This window comes from Aotus nancymaae, unplaced genomic scaffold (genome assembly GCF_030222135.1).
Source record: "Aotus nancymaae isolate 86718 unplaced genomic scaffold, 86718_ANA_hifiasm-v0.15.2.pri h1tg000015l_1, whole genome shotgun sequence".
NCBI classification, from domain to species: Eukaryota; Metazoa; Chordata; class Mammalia; order Primates; family Aotidae; genus Aotus; species Aotus nancymaae.
The window spans coordinates 11236311-11252925 of NW_026988427.1; the positions used below are offsets into that span (position 1 = coordinate 11236311).

General features: G+C 41.8%; 1 pseudogene; it reads left to right on the forward strand.

Annotated features, from left to right (window-relative positions):
• The window catches only part of LOC105716767 (F-box/WD repeat-containing protein 2-like), a 25223-nt pseudogene extending 10335 nt beyond the window's left edge, over positions 1 to 14888 (forward strand).
• The last annotated feature ends 1727 nt before the right edge of the window (positions 14889 to 16615 follow it).

Sequence of the window (16615 nt, forward strand, 5' to 3'; positions counted from 1 at the left end):
CAAACCAAGCAGTACACGCTCCCTATTCTGAGCCCATAAAAAGCCCTGGACTCAGCCATCTGGGGACACTCCTGCCTTCAGGTAGGGGGACCACCTCCGTGTTCCCTCCCTGCTAAAAGCTGTTACAGCACTCAATCAAACTCCCTGCCTGACTAGTCTTCAAGTGTCTGTGTGCTTAATTCTTCCTGCTTGTGAGACAAAAACCCGGACTTAGCTAAGCTATGGAGCAAAAATCCTGCCTCAAAAGCACTTGGAACAGTGGTAAATAGCAAACACTGTGTATCTACTAGACATTGTCATCTTATTACTGTTTTCATTATGACTTATTACCGTCTCCGTTTCCCACCACCACCAGTGGTAACCATCCTCCTGGATTTTTCTTATTCCATTGCTTCTTAAAAAATAAAATTTCCAAGTATGTACCCGTAAAATATCTACTTTTCTCCAGCTTGCTCTTTTGCTCATCATTGTTTTTGTAAGATTCAACTATTTTGAAATACGTCACTGAAATTCTTAACTCTGATTGTTCTTTAGTATACATTGTGCAACTTTATAACAATTTATTTATTCATCATTCTGTCAGTGGTCATTGTGAATTGTTTCCACAAACAACGCTCATTGAATCCAGGTGTCCATAAAATGAGAAATTTTTTTAGGGGGTGGTATTTGCAGAAGTGGAATTGCAGGGCTTTGGGTATATGCATCGTGAACCCCAAATATCTGAGACAGGTCTCCATTAATTTAGAAAGTTCATTTTGCCAAGTTTGAGATGTGTAGCTGTGACACAGCCTCAGGAGGTTCTGACAACATGTGTCCAAGGCGGTCAGGGCACAGCTTGGTTTTATACATTTTAGGGATACATGAGACAGCAATCAATTTATGTAAGGTGCACAATGGTTCGTCCAGAAAGACGGGACAACTCAAGCAGGGAGGGGTTTTCCAAGTTACAGGTAGGTGAGAGACAAATGGCTGCATTCTTTTCAGTTTCTTTTTCTTTTCCTTTTTTTTTTTTTGAGGTGAAGCCTCACTCTGTTGCCCAGGCTGGAGTGCAGTGTTATGATCTTGGCTCATGGCAACCTCTGCCTCCTGGGTTTAAGCGATTCTCTTGCCTCAGCCTCCCAAGTAGCTGGGATTACAGGTGCCTGCCAGCACACCCAACTAATTTTTGTATTTTTAATACAGATGAGATTTCACCATGTCGGCCAGGCTGGTCTTGAACTCCTGACCTCAAGTCGTCTGCCCACCTCAGCCTCCCAAAGTGCTGGGATTACAGGCATGAGCCACCTTGCAGGGCTGCATTCTTTTCAGTTTCTGATTAGCCGTTCCAAAGGAAGCAATCAGATATGCATTTATCTCAGTGAACAGAGGGATAACTTTGAATAGAATAGGACGCAGATTTGCCCTAAGCAGTTTCCAGCTTGACTTTTTCCTTTAGCTGAGTGATTTTGGGGCCCCAAGATTTATTTTCCTTTCACGGTATCTTCAACTTTACAATATAATGCCAAACTATGAAGTGATTAAACCAATTCACAGTAAAAATGTTTTATGAGAGTTTCTTGAAATTCAATCAGGTGGGATAAAAAATGTAACTTATTGATGTTTCAATTTTAATTTTATTGATTCTTAAGGAAGTTGAACTTCTTGTATGTTTACTGTCAGTTTGAGTTTCTTCTTTTGTGAAATGCCCTCAAGTGTTCTGACAGTGTTTCCATAGGTCGTTTTCGTCTTTTCATTGATTCATGTCTTATACTTATTATGCCTGTTGATTCTTTGTCAATTAACTGCATTGCAAATGTCTTCTAGCAGTTTGTGGCAACAATATTCATTCCCTTTATGGTGTATTTTGGTGAACAAAAGTTTGTAGTTTTATAGGCAATTTAATAATTCCTTTCCTTTGGGACTAGAATGTTTAGTGGTTTTTAATCATATTTAATAATCACTGTACTTAGCTCAAAGAACACATTCTCACACATTAAAAAATTTTTTAAACTTTATTCTAATATTTGTCTTTATCCATCTAGAATTAATTCTATGTATGGTGTGAGGTAGGGATCCAGTTTCATTCTTTTTCATTATAGTTACCCAATTTACTCAAAATCTTTTATTGATAAATTTTCCTTTTCCTTATAAGTTGAAAAGTCAGTTTTCCATATATATGGATTTCCATTAATAAATTTTCCATATACATGTGTAACTTACTTTAAGGACTCTCTGTTCTATAGAGTCCATCTATATGTCTAAATCAGCACCATTTTTATTGCTTATAAATTAACATAGTTTTGTGATACATCATCTTGTTTTATCCTTGAAGAGGCACCTGATTATCTTTAGTCCTTTGATTTTCAATATATATTTTACAATCAGCACGTTTCCATGTGAACATCTGAATACCTTTGGGATATAGTTTGGGGTTACATTAATCTGTAGATCAATTTGAAAAGCACCAGAATTTTTACATTATTGAGTCTTGCTATCCATAGACATTTTAACCACTCAATTTATCTAGTTCTTCCTTAAGTCTTTAAATAAAGTGTTTTGAGAGTCTCCTTAAAGATTTTTGCCCATCTTCCTAGATAATTCCTAGTTATTCTATATATTTTTGTAGCTCTTATAAATGGAATCTTTTTTAAACTTACAATTTCTAACTTTTTGTGCCTGGTATATAAAATGAAAATTATTTTAGAATTGCTCTTATATTTATATATTATTTTCTATGTAGTTATCATGGTTAATTTTATGTGTCAACTCGACTGGTCTGTGGGGTACCCAGACATTTGGCCAGTCAGTATCCTGAGTGTATCTGTGAGGGCATTTATAAGTGGGCTAACATTTGAATCAGTGGACTGTGTGAAGCAGATTGTTTTAATGCAGTGTAAGTGGGTCTTATCCAATCAACTGAAGCTCTGAACAGAATACAAAAGGTGACATTCTCCCAAGTAAGAGAGAACTCCTCTTGCCTTGACTGCCTTGAACTGGGACATCAGTTTTTTCTGGCTTTGGACTCAAACTGAAACATCAGCTTTGCATGGGTCTCAAGGCTACTGGCTGGACTGGAACTTACACTATAGGCTCTCCTGATTCTCAGCTCTTTGGACTCAGACTGCAACTACACTGTGGCTCTCCTGGGTCTCCAACTTGCCAACTGTAGATCTTGGAACCTTTCATCCTCCATAACTGCATGAGCCAATTCCTTCTAATAAATCTATATAATGTATCTGTCTATATGATAAATAAATAAATCTATGTACTTATGTAACTCTGTATGTTACATCTATCTAATCTATCTAATCTATCTATCTGTCTATCTATCTATCTAGTCTCTGTTGTCTCTGGAGAACCCTGACATAGTAAGCAATCATATAATCTGCAAATGATGAAAGCTGTGTATTTTCCAAGTCAATCATTATACTTCGTTTTTTCTTGCACTGACTAGTGCCCCCTAGAGGGAAGGATAATTGAAATTATTGTCTTGCTCTGATTTTAAAGGAAGTAGATACTTCAAATAATTCATCATGGAATGCAATATTTTCTGTAGGCTTTTAGTAGATAACTTAATCATTTTAAAGAAGATCCTTAGATTATGAAACACTTAAAATTATGAATGAATATTAGATGTTATCAAATGCTTTTTCTGCATCCATTTAGATGATCATGTTTTTCCTTTAATCCGTTAATGCAGTGAATTACATTAATAGATTTCCTAAGTCATTAATCTGCTAAAGTGCATTTCTGGGACAAACCAGACTTGGTTATGACATTTATGTATTTCAGTTTGCAAATATTGGACTAGGATTTTTGTATCTATATTCCTTAGTTTGGCCTTTAAATTTTATTTCTTGTACTAAGTATTAGCCTCATGAAAGGCACTGTCAAATGTTTTCTTTTTTTCTATTCTGAAATTGTTTGGTGAAAAAACATATTTTGTTCCAGTGCATTTCTGTACTGTGGATTAGTTTGATGGTATGTGGAAAGTGTCTTGGTTTGTGTGGGATTTTCCCCCAGCACATTAATATTTTACACTCAAAGTAAGAGGCTCTGAATTCAGGCCAAACAACACAGCTGAGAGAGTGTAACTTGAAAATATGAGGCTGTGCCCGTTGTGGCTTTGACTCGGTCTCTCTCAGCTTAGTGTGGCCCCTTGTTCTCTCACAAACACTTCTGTTTGATCTTTATAACTCAGTGGCATCAATCTTTCATCATATCCTTTCTCTCCAATATACTTTCATCTTTCTTAAAAGGTCAAGTTCTCAGTTTAATATAGTATGTATGTACAGATATGCACATATGTGTGTGTGTTTGTCACAATTTATCATGCCCTTTTAACTTTGCTGTTATTTTTCATTAGGATTGTGATTTTCATTAGTGTTCTGGTTCCAAACCTCCTTATGATCTGAACGGTCTGTTACAATCCTATCATTCCAATACCTCCGTTTGTTTTTTGTCTGCAGTACAACACAGTAATTTTCAGAAATACCTATACTATAGTCTAGCAGAAACACCTTATTCATTCCTTGATTGTTTGGTGGCATTTGTCTGCACCTGGATCTTCACTTGCTGTCCCCTCTGCCCAAATATTTTCTACCATAAAGGCCTTTTATATACCAAACTTGGTATCCACATGCAAAAGGATGAAGTTGGACGCCTACCTCACACCATACACAAATGTTAACTCCACATGGAACAAAGACCTAAATATGAGAGCTAAAGCAATAGAAAACTATGTGAGTGGTGGTTGCCCAACACGGTGAATGCCCTGTGATTATAGAATGGAAAACTACAACAACCAGTTAGGCAGGACTACTCATGGCCAAGCCCCTTTAGGAATAAAAGTTGGCGTAGCCCCATCAGGTTAAGATCCACAACCAGCTGAGGTGTTTGCTGAGGGCAAAAGGAATACGGAATGGGTAGTGGAAGAGTGGTCATGACTACATGACCAGTGATAGAAATGAGGACTGTACTTATGAGTATTTTTTCCTTGTTTGGTTATGAATATGTTTTGGTAATACTTCATCCCTCTCTTATCCCTCATTATGTAATGTACGATGTGTTGACTTTATGTCATAGTATTTGTTAACTTTACATCATAGTATTTAAGTTATGAGATATCAAGGAGAAGAGCAAACATTACCTAAACACTTTGCATCTTCTTCTGAGCAAAGGGTTAGTGCACTTTCAATTGTAGGCAGGGGTTTATCATGTTAGGAAGAAGTATGACCTTGTTGCTGTCTTGGTTTGGAGATTAAGTATGGTTTAAGCAGATACGTATGCATGCCAGGTTGACAAGTGGTAGACCTCTGATGGTTAATTCTGTGTGTCAACTTGTCTAGCCCACAATACTGATATTTAGTTAAATATTATTTTAGATGTGTCTGTGAGAGTGTTTTTGGATATTTACATATAGAACAGTGGACTTTGAGTAAAGGAGATTGCCTTCCATAATGTGGGTGGGCGTCATCCAATCAGCTGAAGACCTGAATAGAGCAAAAAGCTCACCTCACCAGAGCAAGAAGAAATTCTGCCAGCAGATGGCCTTCGGACTGGAACTGCAACACTGACTCTTCTTGGGGCTCCAGTCCGCGAGCCCAACCTGCAGATTTTAGACTAGCTATCCTCCGTAATCACACAAGTCAGTTCCTTAAAACAAATATTTCTCTCTCTCTCTCTCAGTCTGTGTGTGTGTGTGTGTGTGTGTGTGTGTGTGTGTGAGTTCTGTGTGAGTTTTAAATGTTAGACCCTTATCAGATGTGTGGAATGTATTGAATGTTTAAAAATATTTTCTACTGTTCCTGGTTTCCTTTTTTTAGTTTCTTGATTGTTTTCTTTGATGGCCACAGTTTTAAATTTTGTTTTTAATTTACTTTGTTTAATTAAAAGTTTCCAATTTATTATTTCTTTGAGTGTTTGTGCTTTTTATACCATATCTAAGCAATTGTTGCCTAAGTCCAGTGTCATATTTTTGCATGTGTATCCAGTTATCCCAGCACCGTTTGATAAAAACCATTTTTTTCCACATTAAATGATTTCACCACTCTTGTCAAAAATCAGTTGACCATAGATTTTGATTCCTTCCTTGAAAATCAACTGGCTGAAAATGTGTTAGAATACATTTTTGGACTCCTAATTTTATTCCCTTAATCTAGATATCCTTATGCCCATACCACACTGTTCTGGTCAGGGCCTCTTGCAATTACATATATATGTAAGCATTGGCTTTGCCATTTCTGAAAAATGTTAAATCTTTCAAGCCATGAACACAGGGTTTTTAAAATTTATTTTAAGTTTTCTTTAATTTATTTCAGTCTTATTTTATAGTTATTAGTGCCCAAGTCTCTCACTTTGTTGGTGAAATTTATTGCTAGATATTTTGTTCTTTTGAATACTGTTGTGAAAGGTGTTTGATTTTAATTTACTTTTAAGATTGCTTATTGCTGGTGTATAGAAACATAACTTACTTTCATGTTGATTCCATATACTGTAAATTTGATGAATTAATTTGTTAGCTATAGTAGGTTTTTTTGTACGTTCTTTGTGATTTTCCAAATAAAGGTTCATGTCATCTCTGAATAGAGAGTTTTCTTCTTTTCCAGTATACATGTCTTTTATTTCTTTTTCTTGCCTAATTGCTCTGGCTAGAACTTCTGGTACAGTATCGAATACCAGTGGTGAAGCCGGGACTCTTGTGTTGCTCCTGGTTTCAGGGGGAAAGCTTTTCATCTTTTACCACTGAGTATGTTAGCCATGGATTTTTCATACATTTCCTTTACTGTGTTGAATGAGTCACTTTTTTATTCTTAGTTTTCTGAGTGTTTTTATTCTTAAAGTATGTTCAATTTTTTAAAAATGCTTTTCCTGCATTGATTGAGATGCTCATGTGGTTTTTTTCCTTCATTCCATTAACGTGGTGAGTTATAGTGATTGATTTTCATATGTTGAACCACCTTTGCATTTCTGAGATTAATCCCATATGCTCGTGGTGCATAATCCTTTTTATATGCTGCTGGATTCAGTTTTCTAGTAGTTTGTGGAATATGTTTTGTATTTCCAGTTCGTAAGTGATATCGGTCTGTAGTTTACTTCCACATCTTTGTCTGGTTTAGTACCAGGTTAATGCTGGCCTCGTACATAGAATGGTTGAGGAAGTTCTCTTCTCTTTTGTTGTTGTCCTGTTTTTTTTTTTTTTTTCATTAAGAGTTTGAGAAGGATGGATGTTAATTCAGACTCACTTCCTGGAGTCTGCTGGAACTCATCCAGTGAAACATAGATTTTTCCTTGTTGGGAGTTTTTCGATTACTGATAACAATATAGGTCTGTTAAGATTTTCTATTTCTTCTTGAATCAGTTTTGGTAGGTTGAGTGTTCCCAGGAATTTGTTCATTTCATCTAGATTATCTAATTTCTTAGCATACAAACGTTTTTAGTATTCTCTTACAGCTTTTTAAAATTTCTCTAAGGTTGGTAATAATGTCCCCATTTTTATTTCTAACTTTTAGCACTGAGTGAGCACTGAGTTAGGTAAAATAAAGACATACGTTTCAAGTAGGGTCTTCCAGAGAACACTCACATGCATCTGATAGTGACAACTTTGCAGCTTTATGTTTTAGGGGAGTCTCTTATAAGCAACATTAAACTAGATTTTGTTTCACAAAAACGTGAAATTTTTGTCTCACAAAAACTTGAAATTTTTATCTCTTAACTGAAACATTAAGCAGAATTACATTTATTTGAGTTACTAATATACTTCAATTTAGTTCTCACATCTTGCATTTTGCTTTCTAATTGTCCTGCTTTTTATGTTTTAAAATATTGAAATTGTGAAAAGTAACACATACATTTTTAAAAGTGCAAGACTATAAATGTTCAGTGTAGCAGAAGGGTGTAAATAAAACACCCGTATAATCCTTCACCATCCACAAGCACCCTCACAAGTCACCTCCCAGTCATGATCCTTCTTTGCATTTCTTTGTGCTTCTACTGCTGAAGTGTGCACTCTAAACACTACGATTTACTCTGCCCACTTATGGATACTGTGTAAAATGGAATTAAAGTACGTGCATTCAATTATATGAAAGATTAATCTGTGCTATTATGTATCAATTTGGCTCACTTCTTTTTCTATATAATATTCCATTCCAGTGCACGGACTACCACAAGTCATTTATTCATTCTACAATGTACCTTTGATTTGTTACATTTTTTAAATAAGTAATGGTACCTTGAATGTTCTTATGCATATATCTGTGCATTCATTTCTCTAGGGAATATACCTACAAATATAATTGCTGAGACCTAGGGCATGTGTATCTTCAACTTTAGTAAATAATTCAAGATTGTGTTCTTGAGAATTGTACCAATTTACCCTCCTACGGCAATGTATGAGGATTCCTATTCTTCATCACCCTTAACACAGGGAATTTTCAGTCTTTTCCACTTTAGCCTTTCTGCTGGATAGCTCACTGTGGTTTTAATCTACATTTCCCTGATTTTTAATGAGGCTGAATTGTTCATATTGTTATTGATATTTTGATACCCTTTTTTGTGAACTGACTGCTCAAATCTTTTGCCCATTTTTCTAATGTGTAATTTGTGTTTTTATTATTGATTCATAGAAGTTCAGTCTGCATTCTGAAGATGAGCACTTTGTTAATTATATGAGTTGTAAATATCTTCTACCACTTGGTGGCTTGCCTTTCCACTCTCTTTATGGTGTCTTTTTCTCTTGTTTTGTTTTCTAGAAAAACAGTGTTAAAAACTCTTATAAACCTGTCATATAGCTTTGATCATTATCAACAGTTCATCCTTATCTTTATGCTGTCTGCAAGAGAGGTCTTAATTTTAGGGTTATGAAATTCATAGTTCCTTTCCTTTATGGTTAGTGTTTTTTTATGTTCAGTTTAAGGTATCTTTCCCTAAGGTCATGAAATACTCTGACATACAATCTTTGACCTATTTTATTGCTTTGTGATTTGTGTCCCCACACAAATCTTACGTTGAGTTGTGATCCTGAGGATTGGAGGTGGGGCTGGGTGGGAGGTGATTGGCTCATGGGGGCAGACTTCCCCCTTGCTGTTCTCATGACAGTGAGTGAGCTCTCACTAGATCTGGTTATTCAAAAATGTGCAGCACTTCTCCCTTCTCTCTCTTCCTCCTGCTCTGGCCATGTGAAGACATGCCTACTTCTCCTTCCCCTTGTGCCACGATTGTAAGTTTCTTGAGGTCTCCCCAACCATGTTTCCTCTAGAGCGTGTGGAATTCTGAGTCAATTAAACCTTTTTTCTTCACAAATTAACTAATCTCAAGTAGTTATTTATAGCAGTGTGAGAACAGACCAATACAGTTTGCATTTCCCATTTAGGTAAATAATGCATCTGAATTGATTTTGGTGTGTGGAAGGAGGTAGGGGTGTAGTTCCATTTATTTTCATAGGAGTACTCAATTTTCCCACTTCATTGATTGAAAAGACTGTCTTTTACCCACAACTCTGTAGTCTCACCATTCCCGGTCTCTTGCTCTTGTGCTCTCTCTCTCTCTTCCCCCACCACCCCCCGTGTGTGTGTGTGTGTGTGTGTGTGTGTGTGTGTGTGTGTGTGGTGTGTTGTTATGGCCTCCAGCACTCCATCTCAGTGGTTGGGTCGTTGTGGATCCTGAGCTAAGCTGATGCTGATCATGAAAATCCTGGTCACACAACTGCCAACTGGCTTCCATCCCTGGCCGAGCCCACGAGGCTGACTCTGGTTATTCCCTGTGACAGTGTCTGTGCTACAGTGGCAGAGCTCAACAGTTATGACATGGGGGCAAAGCCAAAAATATTTACTGTCTGGTTTTCTATTGCTGCTGTAACAAGTTATCACAAACTTAGTTCATTAAAATGATGCAAATTAATTCTCCCCCAGTTCTGGAAGCCAGAAGTCTGAAACCAGTTTCGCAGGGTGGAAATCAGGGTGTCAGCAGGATTGCTGCCCTCCTGAGGCTCTAGAGAAGTCCACTTCCTTGCCTTTCCCAGGTTTCAGAGCTGCATTCCTTGGCCCTTTCTGCCTTCAAAGCCTACATTTAGCATCTTTGCATCACTCCCTGCTTCCACCTTCACAGCACCTTCTCTTACTCATAAGGGCCTGTGATTACATGGGCCCCACTGACAATTCAGGATCTGAATTGTGACCTTAATCTGATCACATCTATAAAGTCCCCTTTGCCATATAAGGTAGCAGTCACGGGTTCTGTGAATTAGAACTTGGACAGGAGCAAGGGTATTATTCAGCCGTCACATGGCTCTTCAGGAAAAAGTATTCTTGGCTGGGAATGCTAGCTTCTGCCTATGATCCCAGCACTTTGGGAGGCTGAGGTGGAAGGACTGCTTGAGCCCAGGAGGTGGAAGCTGCAGTGAGCCATGATTGGGTCACGGCACCATTGCCCTCCAGACTGAGTGACAGGGTGAAACCCTGTCTCAAAAAAAAAAAAAAAAGCCCAAAAAAGTCAAAAAGAAAAAGTTTTCTGAGCCACGTTCTGAGTAGATGTTCACTGTATATCTGGGATGACTTCAAGATTTATTCTCTGGCCTTGTTGTATAGTACTTTGATTTCTGTAATTTTGAAGAGAATTTATGTTCTGATTAAAGAGTTTCTATTTAAAAAACAAAACAAAACAATATCACCTAACTAATGGGCTCCTTAAAAATGAAGTTTCTCAAATATGTTTTATGCTTGAAATCCCTCATTGCCCTGTGGAAAGGCAGCTTAACACGCAGCCTTTACAAACAAGTCTGTGGTGCGTTTACACATTTCTGTTTCCAAACGAAGGCAGTTCCTCTATTTTCAAAACTCTGAGCCCAAATGTAGGTGTTCATACTGAGCTTCCAGCCGATGCCAACTACAAGCAGTAAACATCATATGGACTGATACCCTGAAAACTGATAAACCCCAGTATGGTGCATTCAGTTCCTTTGGAAAGCTGTTTGGGCCTTTTACTTATGATGAGATTCAGATTTGATCAAATTACTTTATGGTTTTCCTTTCGAAGGTATTCCCTCTTCATTTATGTAACATCCCAAACAGGCAAAACTGTACCGTGGGTTATTTAGGAATAGACACTTATTTTATTATGCATTTCAAATTAACCTATACCCGATGCATTTATTTTCTTTCTTTTTTTTTTTTTTTTTTTTTTTTGAGACAGAGTCTTGCTCCATCGCTTAGGCTGGAGTTCAGTGGTGTGATCTCGGCTCACTGCAACCTCTGCCTCCCAGTCTCCTGCCTCAGCCTCCCAAATAGCTGAGACTATTGTCATGCACCACCACATCTGGCTAGTTCTGCATTTTTAGTAGAGACGGGGTTTCACCATGTTGGTCAGGCTGGTCTCAAACTCCTGACCGCAAGTGATCCACCCAAGTCGGCCTCCCAGAGTGCTGGGGTCACAGGCCTGAGCCATGTGCCTGGTCCACTTAATGCATTTCTATGTGCCACACCCATATAAGCTGTGAGCCACCAGCATTTTGCAGCAGCTATTTCCAGCTGAACTTTGCATTTCAGTCAGTCAGGTGGGAGGAACAGGCCCTGCTTCTTTGGGCTGCTCTGTGTGGTCAAAGGGGACACCAGGAGGAAGCCTTGGCTCAAGCAGGAGTGGAGCAGGCTAAGTTCATACCCAGTGCCTGCCCTGACCTCTGCTCACCTCAGAACCCCTGTGATAAGTTACCGCTGTCTCAAGGCTAAGGCCTGGCAGCCTTGGGAGGGAATGCATTTGCAATGTCATTACGTGTGTTATAGGTAGAATTATATGCCCCCTCAACAATGCTGAAAAACGTTCATGTTAAAGTCCTAACCTCCCCAGGACCTATATGGTTGTATATACAGACAGCATCTTTACAGAAGTAGCCAAGTTTAACAGAAGTCACTGGGGTACACCCTGATCCAATATGACTGGTGTCCTTATAAGAAGAGGAACTTTGGGGCCGGGCGAGGTGGCTCACGCCTGTAATCCCAATATTTTGGGAGGCTGAGGTGGTTGGATCATTTGAAGTCTGGAGTTCGAGACCAGCCTGGCCAACATGGTGAAACCCTGTCTCTACTAAAAATGCAAAAATTAGCAGGGTGTGGTGGTGCATGCCTGTAGTCCCAACTACTTGGGAGGCCGAGACAGGAGAATGGCTTGAACCCAGGAGGCAGAGTTTGCAGTGAGACGAGATTGCACCACTGCACTCTAGCGTCTGCGCAACAGAGACGCCATCTCAAAAAAAAAAAAAAAAGGAACTTTGGGTGAGGTTTGGTAACTGGTACCTGCAATCCCAACATTTTGGGAGGCTTAGGCAGAAGGATCTGTTGAGGCCAGGAGTTCAAAGCCTGGGCAAATAAAGAGACTTTGTCTCTAAAAAACTTTAAAAAGAGGAAATTTTGGACACAGACAGGTTCAAAGATGATGTGGAGACTCAGGGAGAAGACAGCAATCTACACGCCAAGGAGAAGGGCCTGGAACACATCCCTCCTTCCCAATCCTCAGAGGGAGCCTGCCCTGCTGACACCCTGATGTGGGACTTCTAGGTTCTGAACTGCAAGACAAAAGTCTGTTGTTTAAGCCACCCAGCCTGTGGTACTTTGTTATGGAAATCATAGCAAACTAATAAACAGGGTAAGAGACACCTGTTTCCACAGGAATTCTGGAACTAGAATCCTCCTAGAACAAAAAACCACATGGTTCAAAATACACAAACTGCAATCTCTGGAGTTCTCTCGATTCCTTTTCTGACAAGATTACATCTACAATAAATGGGAGAAAACGGATAGAAAGTCTCTATCCACAGTATCGTCTTTATAACCTAATGAGCAGCAGCCGGGCTCAGGGATCAGCCGGGCTCCACCAGCCCCGCCATGCTGTCGGATGTTTGCACCCTGGCAGCCTGGTTCCTTACGCGTCTGCCCTCCTCTGCCCTTCGGTTTCCTCGTCTGCAATATGGGGTAATACTAACACCTACTTCAGCAGGGTGTTGTGAGAATTAAGGAGAGATACACATGAGAGCTCTCATCACCTACGATAGTAATTTCATTAGTACTCTGTTTCTAACCAGACTCTTAACAGAAATATACAAAAGCCTAGACACTAGGATTAGAAACATTGAATGGAAATTTTAAAACACTAGAATTTGGCATGTCAAGTTTTCCGCTTAAAAGATGTGGACACTGATGGCCGGGCGTGGTGGCTCACACCTGTAATCCCAGGACTCTGGGAGGCCGAGGCGGGAGGATCATGAGATCAGGAGTTCGAGACCAGCCTGGCCAATATGATGAAACCCCGTCTCTACTAAAAACACAAAAATTAGCTGAGCATGGTGGCGTGTGCCTCTAATCCCAGCTACTCCAGAGCCTGAGGCAGAAGAATCCCTTGAACCCGGGAAGCGGAAGTTGCAGTGAGCCGAGATCGCATCACGGTACTCCAGCCTGGGCAGCAGGAGACTCTGTCTCAAAAAAAAAAAAAAAAAAAAAAGAAAAAAGATGTGGACCCTGAAGCTAAATAAAGGAACAGAGACTGCTCATCTTCACCTTGATAAAAAGTGACCAGGCCAAGATCTAGACCTGGGCTCTGTAGCTCTGAGTGTGCCCTAAACCACACCCTGCAGTTCTGCTGGGTGCCCTTTGCTTTTTCCCCTGGATGCCTCAGGCCGAGTCAGAGGGATACAGACAGGTTGTGTCCCCCAAATTCTTATGCAGAAGCCCTAACTGGCAATGTGAGTGTCTGGGAAAGCAGAACTTTAAGGGGTGATTAGGTTAGATGAGGTCATAAGAGTGGGGCCCTAATCTGATAGGACTGGTGGCCTCATGAGCAGAGGACAAGAGGACTCTCTCTCCTCCTGCACACACCAAGAAAAGGCCACGTGAGAACGCAAGGAGCAGGGGATGGTCTGCAAGCCAGGGAGAGGCCCGCCCAAGAACTCACCACGCTGGCACCCCGATCTTGGACGCTCAACCTGCAGAGCTGTGGGAAGATAAATCTCTGTTCTTAAACCCTCTGTGTGGGGCTTTGTTGCGGCAGCCCAGCTGAGGAAGACAGTCACAGGGTCTGCAAAGCTGTGGGGTCTGAGCACAGGGCAGTGTGTTTATGGCATCCAGACTCACACTTGTGCAGTGGTGAAGTTCGATGAACAGAAGCTTGTGACAGGCTCCTTTGCCAACACCGTGGCTTGCTGGGAATACAGTTCCGGAGCCAGGACCCAGCACTTCCATGGGCACACGGGGACAGCGTTTAGCATGGACTACAGTGATATCTTAGAGAGTGGCTCTGCAGACTTCACTGTGGAAAGATGGCCTTTATCTACTGGGGCATGCCTGAACACTCACTGGGCGCACGGCATGGGTCACCAAGGCAGTCTTGCAGAAGTGCAAAGTCAAGTCTCTCTTGCACAGCCCTGAAGACTATATCCTCTTAAGTGCAGACAAATATGAGATTAAGATTTGGCCAGTTGGGAGAGAAATCAGCTGTAAGTGCTTAAAGACACTGTCTTGTCTCTGAGGTTAGAAGGATCTGCTTGCAGCCAAGACTTCATTTGGGTGGCAAATACATCGTCTATAGCTCAGCGTTCGGTCTCTACCAGCAACTTTGCCACCAGTTACGCTCTTCTCAGGCTCATCAAGACTCCTGAGATAGCAAACTTGGCCTTGCTTGGCTTTGGAAATACTTGTGCTCTGCTGTTTGGCCACCACCACCTGTACATCACAGACTTGCAGACACACAGCCCGATTAGTCGCTGGCCTCTGCCAGAGTACAGGAAATCAAAGAGAGGCTCAAGCTTCCTGGCAGGTGAAGCATCCTGGTTGAATGGACCAGATGGGCACAATGACATGGGCTTGGTCTTTGCCAGCAGCATGCCTGACCGCAGCATTCACCTGGTGTGGAAGGAACATGGCTGACACCGTGAGCCACCACCGCTGACTGACCTTGGGTGCCAGGGCCGTAGGCTTTGGGTGCAACCTCTACAGCAGCTGACCGCATGACCCCAAGTTCTCACCTAAGGGTATCATCACGCAGTGCACACCATTTGTATCTGTCTGCCAGGGGGCAGGACCCGGAGTGGGCGAAGGCTTGTTTTACTGACTCACGGTGCAGTATGCTGTGCTAACGGGGCACACCGCTGACTTCATTTGTACTTAGTTATGCTGGTGAATGCAGGACGATGCATTCTGGGTTCATCTTTCTTGAGTGGAATATTGGTTGTAAGTAAACAAAGTTAAATGATTCATTCATCTGCTCATTGGTTGCCTATGAAATCAGATTGTCTGTTATTAAAGCTTTTCACCATAAAAAAAAAATCTCTGTTCTTTGACCAGCTGTCTGTGGGACTTTGCTATGGCAGCCCAGCTGAGAAAAACAGTCCCAGGGGCAGAGGGCAACAGGACTTCTTCTTGGAGCAACCTTTTAAATGATGTCCCACGCATTTGGTAAAAATGCTGTGCAACTTCATCGAGCCCGAGCAGCTGTATCAGGATGCTGTAAGAGGGCCTGTGCCCTGTGGTTGGGTGTCCCCAGCAGGCATTCTCCCTGGCTAGGGAGGCTGGAGAGGTGACTGCTTGTCCTGGTATAGCTCTGAGGAGGTCTGGCAACATCTCTTCATCCAGACCCTGTTCCCTTTCTTCATCCTCTAAGTCCTGGGCTTAGGCTGCTTTTATCTTGAGTGGTGGAGGGGAGCGAGGGGGGTCGGACAGGGTCTCGCTCTGTTGCCCAAGTTGGAGTGCAGTGGCACAATCCTAACTCACTGCATTTTTGACCTCCTGGGCTCAGGGGATCCTCCCACCTCAGCCTCCTAAGTAGCTGAAACCACAGGCATGCACCACCGTGCCTGGCTAATTTTTGTATTTTTTGCAGAGACAAGGTCTTGCTAAGCTCAAGCGATCTTCCGCCTCGGCCTCCCACAGTGCTGGGACTACAGGCAGGAGCCACTGCATCTGGCCTGCTTCCTTCCCGGCTGGTGGGTCTCCCAGCAGCACCAGGCCTCGCGGTGGCAGCAGCGCCATCGGTGGACGTGGCTGGAAACGCTGGTCCCCGGGCAGTGCGTCATATGGCAGCTGAGCTCTGAAGAGCGCAGTGAGGAGGCCAGGGGTCAACAGGGAAGGCTGGAGGAGGTGACGCTGGGTCCTGGTGACAGCCAAGGCCCAAAGTCATGCCCCGCTGCCATGAAGGGCTTGTGGCTCCTCTTGGGGGTGTGAGGGCACTTGGGGGCAGCAGGCTAGTGGGGCTTGCTTCCTAGACACACCCCACATTGCTCCAGACGGGACGTTCCGGGAGGGATCGGGTAGGCTTCCCAGGTACAGACCCCGTGCTTTTCAACATCCCTGTGCCAGAGTCCATGCTAGATGCCCCGGTTCACCCACAAAACATGTTTCCAACAAAAGAGAGAGTGAAATATGTCTAACATCCCAATCCTGGGACCGGAAGCTTAACCCTTCAACAAACCTGGGAACGTAGGGCTTTAAACTAATTTTGCAACTGGAACCGTCTGGTTGTTAAATGGGGGCTGGTCTGGAGGAGACACTGACTGGCCCGGCTCTGGGGTTGGAAGCGTGGACACGAGCTGGAGGCAGCAGCCCAGCTTTCAGTTTCCTGTGTGCTTGTTAATGGCAGCAGCTGCAGCTGATGCAGC